An 8,418-nucleotide genomic window follows, 5' to 3' on the forward strand; every position below is an offset into this window, starting at 1 on the left:
GGCTGTTATAGCAGCAATGTTCCAACATCTAGTGGAAAGCCTTCCCAGAAGAGTGGAGGCTGTTATGGCAGCAATGTTCCAACATCTAGTGGAAAGCCTTCCCAGAAGAGTGGAGGCTGTTACAGCAGCAATGTTCCAACATCTAGTGGAAAGCCTTCCCAGAAGAGTGGAGGCTGTTACAGCAGCAATGTTCCAACATCTAGTGGAAAGCCTTCCCAGAAGAGTGGAGGCTGTTACAGCAGCAATGTTCCAACATCTAGTGGAAAGCCTTCCCAGAAGAGTGGAGGCTGTTATAGCAGCAATGTTCCAACATCTAGTGGAAAGCCTTCCCAGAAGAGTGGAGGCTGTTATAACAGCAATGTTCCAACATCTAGTGGAAAGCCTTCCCAGAATAGTGGAGGCTGTTATAGCAGCAATGTTCCAACATCTAGTGGAAAGCCTTCCCAGAAGAGTGGAGGCTGTTATAGCAGCAATGTTCCAACATCTAGTGGAAAGCCTTCCCAGAAGAGTGGAGGCTGTTATAGCAGTAATGTTCCAACATCTAGTGGAAAGCCTTCCCAGAATAGTGGAGGCTGTTATAGCAGCAATGTTCCAACATCTAGTGGAAAGACTTCCCAGAAGAGTGGAGGCTGTTATAGCAGCAATGTTCCAACATCTAGTGGAAAGCCTTCCCAGAAGAGTGGAGGCTGTTATAGCAGCAATGTTCCAACATCTAGTGGAAAGCCTTCCCAGAAGAGTGGAGGCTGTTATAGCAGCAATGTTCCAACATTTAGTGGAAAGCCTTCCCAGAAGAGTGGAGGCTGTTATAGCAGCAATGTTCCAACATCTAGTGGAAAGCCTTCCCAGGAGAGTGGAGGCTGTTATAGCAGCAATGTTCCAACATCTAGTGGAAAGCCTTCCCAGAAGAGTGGAGGCTGTTATAGCAGCAATGTTCCAACATCTAGTGGAAAGCCTTCCCAGAAGAGTGGAGGATGTTATAGCAGTGAAGGGGGATCAACTCCACATTAATACCCATGATTTTGGAAGTAGATTTTCGACGAGCAGGTGTCCACATACTTTTGGTCATGTAGTGCATGTGTCCAAAACAAAATCAAAACATTGAGCTTTCTTGCCTCCTAGATATAATAGAGTTACTTCAAAGCATTTTCTTATTATACATATTTTGACTGCCTTTTTTGCATCAATGTGTTATTCAATGTGTCTGTATGGACTATAGTAGTAAAGACCAAATTGAATATTTTTATCAAATCAAACACGTTCGATTTTTTTAAAAGGATGGCTTTAAAATAAATGCACTGAAAATTCTAATGACTGAAAATTCCAACGACAAAATATGTTAGCCAGCAAGTGACAAGTGGGAGGGTTTGCAGCAGTTGAATTACATTTGTTCAGCCTGCAGAGCCTGTTTCGCTCCTGGTGCATAAGGTAAGTCAGAATACCAACTGCTATGAAGTGAGTAGGAAAAGCATTTCCCTAAGTCAGAATACCAACTGCTATGAAGTGAGTAGGAAAAGCATTTCCCTAAGTCAGAATACCAACTGCTATGAAGTGAGAAGGAAAAGCATTTCCCTAAATCTGAATACCAACTGCTATGAAGTGAGCAGGAAAAGCATTTCCCTAAATCTGAATACCTACCCCCTTTCCCACGTAAAGAGACCATTCTGGTTGAGCTACATTGTAGTACTGTAGGGTACTGTAGGTTACTGTATGGTACTGTAGGGTACTATAGGTTACTGTAGGGTACTGTAGGGTACTGTAGGGTACTGTAGGTTACTGTATGGTACTGTAGGTTACTGTAGGGTACTGTAGGGTACTGTAGGTTACTGTATGGTACTGTAGGGTACTGTAGGGTACTGTAGGTTACTGTATGGTACTGCATGGTACTGTAGGTTACTGTATGGTACTGTATGGTACTGTAGGTTACTGTATGGTACTGTATGGTACTGTAGGGTACTGTAGGGTACCTTGGGGTACTGTATGGTACTGTATGGTACTGTAGGTTACTGTATGGTACTGTATGGTACTGTATGGTACTGTAGGTTACTGTATGGTACTGTATGGTACTGTATGGTACTGTAGGGTACTGTAGGGTACCTTGGGGTACTGTATGGTACTGCATGGTACTGTAGGTTACTGTATGGTACTGTATGGTACTGTATGGTACTGTATGGTACTGTAGGTTACTGTATGGTACTGTATGGTACTGTAGGGTACTGTAGGGTACTGTAGGTTACTGTATGGTACTGTAGGTTACTGTAGGGTACTGTAGGGTACTGTAGGTTACTGTATGGTACTGTAGGGTACTGTAGGTTACTGTATGGTACTGCATGGTACTGTAGGTTACTGTATGGTACTGTATGGTACTGTAGGTTACTGTATGGTACTGTATGGTACTGTATGGTACTGTAGGGTACTGTAGGGTACCTTGGGGTACTGTATGGTACTGTATGGTACTGTAGGTTACTGTATGGTACTGTATGGTACTGTATGGTACTGTAGGTTACTGTATGGTACTGTATGGTACTGTATGGTACTGTAGGGTACTGTAGGGTACCTTGGGGTACTGTATGGTACTGCATGGTACTGTAGGTTACTGTATGGTACTGTATGGTACTGTATGGTACTGTATGGTACTGTATGGTACTGTAGGTTACTGTATGGTACTGTATGGTACTGTATGGTACTGTAGGGTACTGTAGGGTACCTTGGGGTACTGTATGGTACTGTAGGGTACTGTATGGTACTGCAGGGTACTGTAGGGTACTGTATGGTACTGTAGGGTACTGTATGGTACTGTATGGTACTGTATGGTACTGTATGGTACTGTAGGTTACTGTATGGTACTGTAGGGTACTGTATGGTACTGTAGGGTACTGTAGGGTACCTTGGGGTACTGTATGGTACTGTAGGGTACTGTATGGTACTGTAGGGTACTGTAGGTTACTGTATGGTACTGTATGGTACTGTAGGGTACTGTAGGGTACTGTATGGTACTGCAGGGTACTGTAGGGTACTGTATGGTACTGTAGGGTACTGTATGGTACTGTATGGTACTGTAGGGTACCTTGGGGTACTGTATGGTACTGTAGGGTACTGTATGGTACTGTAGGGTACCTTGGGGTACTGTATGGTACTGTATGGTACTGTATGGTACTGTAGGGTACCTTGGGGTACTGTAGGGTACTGTAGGGTACTGTATGGTACTGCAGGGTACTGTAGGGTACTGTATGGTACTGTAGGGTACTGTATGGTACTGTATGGTACTGTAGGGTACCTTGGGGTACTGTATGGTACTGTAGGGTACTGTAGGGTACTGTATGGTACTGTATGGTACTGTAGGGTACCTTGGGGTACTGCAGGGTACTGTAGGGTACTGTATGGTACTGTAGGGTACTGTAGGGTACTGTAGGTTACTGTATGGTACTGTAGGTTACTGTAGGGTACTGTTTGCAGGGAGTGTGGCAGGGGTGGGTCTCCTTCTGTCAAACGTCAACAGGCCTTTATACCAGTGCAGCAGTTGAACCACAGCGTACCATGCATGTGGAAAGTTACGTGGCAACATGATTTATTGTGTTCAGAAACTGACTTCACTATTTCCTTATACAACACAGTACAACAGTACAACAGTACAACAGCGACACACAAACAGGCGCCCGTAGCTTCTTCCAGGACAACTGCTGAAAGGGATACATTAAAAACAAAAACGATTTGACTTATTTTTATTCCATATTTTTATGAGTTCTTTAATGAGGCTATATTCATCCCTGAGTTCAACTTCTTCTTAATAGGGGGCGCCATTTCCACTTTGGGGAAAAATAGTGCCCAAATTAAACGGCCTCGTACTCTGTTCTAGATCATATGATATGCATATTATTATTACTATTGGATAGAAAACACAAGTTTCTAAAACTGTTTGAATTATATGTGTGAGTAAAACAGAACTCATTTGGCAGGAAAGTTACAAACAGGAAGTGAAAATTCTGAAATGGTTCTCTGTGACAGGCCTTGCCTATTCAATTGCCTTGTATTTATGGATATGTATGCACTTCATACGCCTTCCACTAGATGTCAACAGGCAGTAGAATGTTGAATGAGGTGTCTGGCCTGATGTGGGACCGAATGAGAGCTTTTGGAGTGACAGGTCCGCCATATTGGCAGTATTTTGCTGCGCACCTGGGAGCACCATATCATTTTCTGCAATGCGTTAGGTAGACACGAAGAAATGCTCCGTCTGGGACGTTATTGGATACATATGAGAAAAACATCATAAAGATGGATTTTCAACTGAGTTTGACCAGTTTATTCGACTTTTATTATAACTTTTGGAATTTTTAGTTCCATGCACCAAACGTTCATGGACACGTGAGCACCATTATGCTAGCCAAAGTTGCTAATTCGACAGAAGAAATGGACATTCTAAAACAAAACAACGACTTATTGTGGAACTAGGACTCCTGGCATTGCATTCTGATGAAAGTTCATCAAAGGTTTCTCCAGGCTGTGTTTATTCACCCAGCATCCACCAGGAGGTCCTATCTCTCTGCTGTCTTTATTCACTCAGCATCCACCAGGAGGTCCTATCTCTCTGCTGTGTTTATTCACTCAGCATCCACCAGGAGGTCCTATCTCTCTGCTGTGTTTATTGACTCAGCATCCACTAGGAGGTCCTATCTCTCTGCTGTCTTTATTCACTCAGCATCCACCAGGAGGTCCTATCTCTCTACTGTCTTTATTCACTCAGCATCCACCAGGAGGTCCTATCTCTCTACTGTCTTTATTCACTCAGCATCCACCAGGAGGTCCTATCTCTCTACTGTCTTTATTCCCTCAGCATCCACCAGGAGGTCCTATCTCTCTACTGTCTTTATTCACTCAGCATCCACCAGGAGGTCCTATCTCTCTGCTGTCTTTATTCATTCAGCATCCACCAGGAGGTCCTATCTCTCTGCTGTCTTTATTCACTCAGCATCGATCAGGAGGTCCTATCTCTCTGCTGTGTTTATTCACTCAGCATCCACCAGGAGGTCCTATCTCTCTGCTGTGTTTATTGACTCAGCATCCACCAGGAGGTCCTATCTCTCTGCTGTCTTTATTCACTCAGCATCCACCAGGAGGTCCTATCTCTCTGCTGTCTTTATTCACTCAGCATCCACCAGGAGGTCCTATCTCTCTACTGTCTTTATTCCCTCAGCATCCACCAGGAGGTCCTATCTCTCTACTGTCTTTATTCACTCAGCATCCACCAGGAGGTCCTATCTCTCTGCTGTCTTTATTCACTCAGCATCCACCAGGAGGTCCTATCTCTCTGCTGTCTTTATTCACTCAGCATCCACCAGGAGGTCCTATCTCTCTGCTGTCTTTATTCACTCAGCATCCACCAGGAGGTCCTATCTCTCTACTGTCTTTATTCCCTCAGCATCCACCAGGAGGTCCTATCTCTCTACTGTCTTTATTCACTCAGCATCCACCAGGAGGTCCTATCTCTCTGCTGTCTTTATTCACTCAGCATCCACCAGGAGGTCCTATCTCTCTGCTGTCTTTATTCACTCAGCATCCACCAGGAGGTCCTATCTCTCTGCTGTCTTTATTCACTCAGCATCCACCAGGAGGTCCTATCTCTCTGCTGTCTTTATTCACTCAGCATCCACCAGGAGGTCCTATCTCTCTGCTGTCTTTATTCACTCAGCATCCACCAGGAGGTCCTATCTCTCTGCTGTCTTTATTCACTCAGCATCCACCAGGAGGTCCTATCTCTCTGCTGTCTTTATTCCCTCAGCATCCACCAGGAGGTCCTATCTCTCTACTGTCTTTATTCACTCAGCATCCACCAGGAGGTCCTATCTCTCTGCTGTCTTTATTCACCCAGCATCCACCAGGAGGTCCTCCAGGCCGTATATCAGGATTTTGTAATGACCTGAGGGTGCTGCTACTACTCTCACACCGAGCAATTTGATTGGACGACAGCACACCAGCCCCCTTTTCTAGGTTGGGGCTCACACACACACACAGAGAGAGAGAAACACACACACACACAGAGAGAGAGAGAGACACACACACACAGAGAGAGAGACAGACACACACACAAACAAACACACACACACACAGAGACACACACACACAAACAGTTATAAGTGGTGTTGGGTGATGAACCTGTGATGGCATGCCCTGTACCTCTGTTACTAGGCTCTGACTCACACACCCAGCCATCTGATTGGACCACACAGGTCCAGCCCCCTCTCAGACCACAACGTGCTCTGGGTTGAGGTGGGAGGGTTCTGTGGAGGCCTGTGGGAGAATTCAGAAACCTTACTTAATCTCATTCCTCCCCCGTCTCCCCTCCCCCGGATCTCCTCCCCCGTCTCTCCTCCCCCGGCTCTCCTCCCCCGGATCTCCTCCCCCGTCTCTCCTCCCCCCGGCTCTCCTCCCCCGTCTCTCCTCCCCCGTCTCTCCTCCCCCTTCTCTCTTCCTCCCGTCTCACCCACTTTCTCTCCACATCTGCTGTGCACTTTAACCCTTCTCCCTATCTCTCCCTCTACCCCCCCTTCTATCTCTCTGCCCCCTCTTTCTCCCTTTCTCTCTCCCTCTATCCCCTTCCCCACCTCTCGCTCTCCATCTCGCTATCCCCTCTCGTTCTCTCCCTCTTCGTTCTCCCTCTCTCTCCCTGCTCACTCTATATCTCTCTATCATTCTCTCTTTTCTCTAAATTCAATTCAATTCAAGGGGCTTTATTGGCATAGGAAACATATTTTAACATCGCCAAAGCATGTGAAGCAGAAAATAAACAAAAGTGAAATAAACAATAAAAATGAACAGTAAACATTACACTCACAGAAGTTCCAAAATAATAAAGATATTACAAATGTCATAGTATGTCTATCTCCCCCTCCCCCCCTCTCTCTCTCTCTATATATATACATATAAATAAATCTCCCTTTCCCCTACCCCCTCTCCCTCTCTATCTCCTCTCTCCCCCCTCTCTCTCTCTCTATCCCATCTCTCCCCTCTCTCCCCTCCCCTCTCTCCCTCTCTATCCCCTCTCTCCCCTCTCTCCCCTCCCCTCTCTCCCTCTCTATCCCCTCTCTCCCCTCTCTCCCCTCCCCTCTCTCCCTCTCTCTCCCCTCTCTCCCCTCTCTCCCCTCCCCTCTCTCTCCTCCCCCTCTCTCCCCTCCCCTCTCCCCCTCTCTCTGGGCTGTAGTATATCACTGTTCTACTTCTACTTTACCCAAACCAGTGGCAGGTCTCCAGATTCAACATGTGCCTCTGCCTGTCTCACTGGCCGATATAGACAGACCCTTGAACACAGGAACGAATGCCAAGGCAGCAGCTACTCTTCCTGGGGTCCAGCAAAATTAAATCAGTTATACCATTTTTAAAAGCATTACAACACATTCACATATTTCATAACACACTGTGTGCCCTCAAGCCCCTACTCCATCACTACCACATATCTACAGTACTAAATCCATGTGTATGAATGTGTATAGTGTGTATGTTATTGTGTGTGTGTGTGTATACATGTGTCTGTGCCTATGTTTGTGTTGCTTCACAGTCCCTGCTGTTCCATAAGGTGAATTTTTAATCTGTTTTTTAAATCTGATTCTACTGCTGCATCAGTTACCTGATGTGGAATAGAGTTCCATGTAGTCATGGCTCTATGTAGTACTGTGCACCTCCCATAGTCTGTTCTGGACTTGGGGACTGTGAAGAAACCTCTGGTGGCATGTCTTGTGGGGTAGGCATGGGGGTCTGAGCTGTGGGCTGCTAGTTTAAACAGACCTCTGGTGACATGTCTTGTGGGGTATTCATGGGGGTCTGAGCTGTGGGCCAGTAGTTTAGACAGACAGCTCCGTGCATTCAACATGTCATTACCTCTCATAAATACAAGCAGTGATGAAGTCAGTCTGGGGCTGTTTCTCATGGTCCGGGCCCCTTAGTTCCAGTGAAGAGAAATCTTAACGCTACAGCATACAATGACATTCTAGATGATTCTGTGCTTCCAACTTTGTGACAACAGTTTGGGGAAGGCCCTTTCCTGTTTCAGCATGACAATGCCCCCATGAACAAAGCGAGGTCCATACATAAATGGTTTGTCGAGATCGGTGTGGAAGAACTTGATTGGCCTGCACAGAGCCCTGACCTCAACCCCACCTTTGAGATGAATTGGAACACCGACTGCAAGACAGACCTAATCACCCAACATCAGTGCCCTACCACACTAATGCTCTTGTGACTGAATGGTAGCGAGTCCCCACAGCAATGTTCAAACATCTAGTGGAAAGCCTTCCCAGAAGAGTGGAGGCTGTTATAGCAGCAATGTTCCAACATCTAGTGGAAAGCCTTCCCAGAAGAGTGGAGGCTGTTATAGCAGCAATGTTCCATCTAGTGGAAAGCCTTCCCAGAAGAGTGGAGGCTGTTATA

This window comes from Salvelinus fontinalis, chromosome 13, assembly GCF_029448725.1.
Source record: "Salvelinus fontinalis isolate EN_2023a chromosome 13, ASM2944872v1, whole genome shotgun sequence".
NCBI lineage: Eukaryota > Metazoa > Chordata > Actinopteri > Salmoniformes > Salmonidae > Salvelinus > Salvelinus fontinalis.